Below are 2692 nucleotides of genomic sequence, written 5' to 3' on the forward strand. Positions count from 1 at the left end.
TCAATCGATGAAACCCTCGCCTCCCTCTCCAACCAAATGACCACCATCCAAAACACCCTCACTTCCCTCCCAGCTACCATATTAGCCCACATACCCCAACCTCCTCTCCCACCCCCTCTGCAGGTCCATCTTTCGATGAAGCCTTCTCTTCCTTCACTACAGAGGTGAGGAATATCATTGCCAACATCCCTGTTCCACCATCCACATCCATCTCCACCGCCATGCCCCTACCTGCCTCCACCTCCACCATGGAATACGCAACCAGGGCCGACCTAAGGACCCTGTCAAAAGCACTTGTCTCATCCTTCAATGAGATAAATGCAAAATTAATCCATTGCGCCATTCAACTAACCAACTCCCAGAGCCTTGCCGATCAACAGGCGCGCACCATCTCTCTCCTTCACACGATGGAGGAGAGCAGAAGACAACAGGTCCTGAAGGCGTATCTCACGACCTTCAGGAAGGAGAAAACAAATAAGAGGAGCAGAGCTTCTTGCTCCAGCAGCCGCTTGCACAAGAGGCCACGCCATGAGGACCCAGACCCCGATGATCAAGGTCTTGAACCTCATGAGGGGGAGAACCAGGCCGCAGCTGCTCAACCCTCTAAAGATGTGCATAATGTACATGTTCCCCTCGTCACTCCCCAAGAACCCATCGAGTTGAGTTCATCGACCGATGAAGAGCCATCCACACCACCGACAACCAACCTACCCTTCACTCCATCACCAACTCCAAATCTACCATTAATCCCCTCACCAACACCACGCACCACAGAACCCTTCACCTCTCTACTCATACAACCTCAACCCACAATCACCCAACCTTCATCACCACAACAACCTCCAATCCAAACTCAACCCGATGAACCAGAAACCACCCAAACACAATCTCTTGAACTAGAAATCACCTCACCTGAGCCCAATAAACCAGAGCCAACCCAAACCTTTCCATCACCAACTCACTCACAACCATTACCCCAAACACAAACCACAACCCAACAAACAAGGTGCAAGCGGATGTTCCTTCTTCGTCGATAAAATCATAGCAAACATGGAGTCGCTTAGGAAACGTCCAAAGGTGCCGCTGAGGGAGCCAGTCATGATGGAGAACATCCATCAATACTTGTTTCATGATCGCGATGAAGGGCTGACTCTCAATTCTCTAATTCTTTCACCATAATCCATGAACCTCTTTCACCATAGGTTTCTTAGACAAACTACCCAACCACCACAGGCTGTCTTTTCAAACGATGGAATAAGGGGTTTGACCACGTTTGACTTTTGCTCTCAAGATGGCGATCTTGAGTTAGGGTTTTGATGCTTRTTTCGTTGATCCTATGCGTGTGATCGTAATCATTGTGGCTGTTTGTTTACGTTTGGATCTGTTTCCTTCATCTTGCTTGTGAATCGCTACCGAAGGAGGAGATTTAGGGTTGCGTTTTTTTTGCTTTGCATGGTTTCTCCTCGATCTACGTGGTTTCTGTGTTGCCGCTGTGTTTTGCTGTTTCAAGTCGGCTGTTTCCAGGGCGGGGTTTGATTTGGTTTACGATTCTGCTGGTGTAGTCGTTAGGGGTGCATGTGTTTGTACCCTAGTCGGTGGCTACTAGGTTTTCTGCCTCTCGGTACGTTTCCTTTCTGTTTATTTTAGGTAGGCGGTAACTAGGGTTTTCCGATCTTGGTTGCTTTGCTTTTGTGATCCCGATCTGTGGGCTGCTGTTTTAACCTTTATTGCGTTTTCTTGTGATCTGTGGTTTTGATCACGGTTGAGGTTTGGTTTGTTGCGATCCTTTTCTTGGTCTTCCAGCCGTTTTGAGTATAACGGCTAGGGTTTCTAAAGAGAAAGGTTTGTTGTGTCTGCTGGTTTCGACGATCTGTGTGTTATWCATGTTCTGGTAATCATTGTGATTTTGGTCTCGTTGCTGCTGTTTCTTTTACGGTTTGCTACTGTCCCTAGCGTTTGGTTTTGGGTGTGATTTTCTGCTTTTGCTGCTGTGGTTTGTATGATCTGGGTTCATGGCTTTTTCACTGCTGCTGTGAGACTGGGTGCTGCTGTTCTATTGTGCCGCTGTTAGTAAACAGTTTCTTCTTGCACGGGTTTAAGGGTTTTCGCTTCTTGGATTATAAGGTCGAAGATTGATTTGGGGGCTGGTTTCTTCATTATTCTGTGATCTGCTGCTCTCTAGCTGCTGTCATTGGTTGTTGTGACTGCTGCTGCGTTTCTTCTGGGTTTGTACGCTTCTCGGTTTTAATCTGGTTTGCTGCTTRTGATTAGTTTTCTGTTTGGCTCTCGTTCTTGCTTATTGCTGCTGCTGCTTTGTGCTTTACGGGCTGCTTGTCGTTTGCTAATTTGATCGTGGCTATTTTGGGTTTTGACTTCTTGGTCTTGGAATTGTTCTTCTCTTTTCACTTTCTTTCGTACATCCTAAGTGTTTCCGGGGTCTTCGTCACTTGCGTTGAATTCCCTTGTTAGATATTCAGCACCTCGGTCTCCGTGGTCTTCGTCTATCTTAATAACGGCGCTAAACGTTAGTTTCAGCACCTCGGCTTCTTAGTGTGTGTGAAGAAATGGATGAGAATTCAGTTCCTACTACTCATGATCATATCAGAATTTCAGTCTTTGATAGGCTTACTTCTCAAGGTGATGGTATGGAGAAATTAAACTTTGTGAAAGCGGTGGGTAATTCGGTAGCCAT

The sequence above is a fragment of the Cynara cardunculus genome (genome assembly GCF_001531365.2).
Source record: "Cynara cardunculus var. scolymus isolate 2C chromosome LG 13, CcrdV1, whole genome shotgun sequence".
Lineage (NCBI taxonomy): Eukaryota > Viridiplantae > Streptophyta > Magnoliopsida > Asterales > Asteraceae > Cynara > Cynara cardunculus.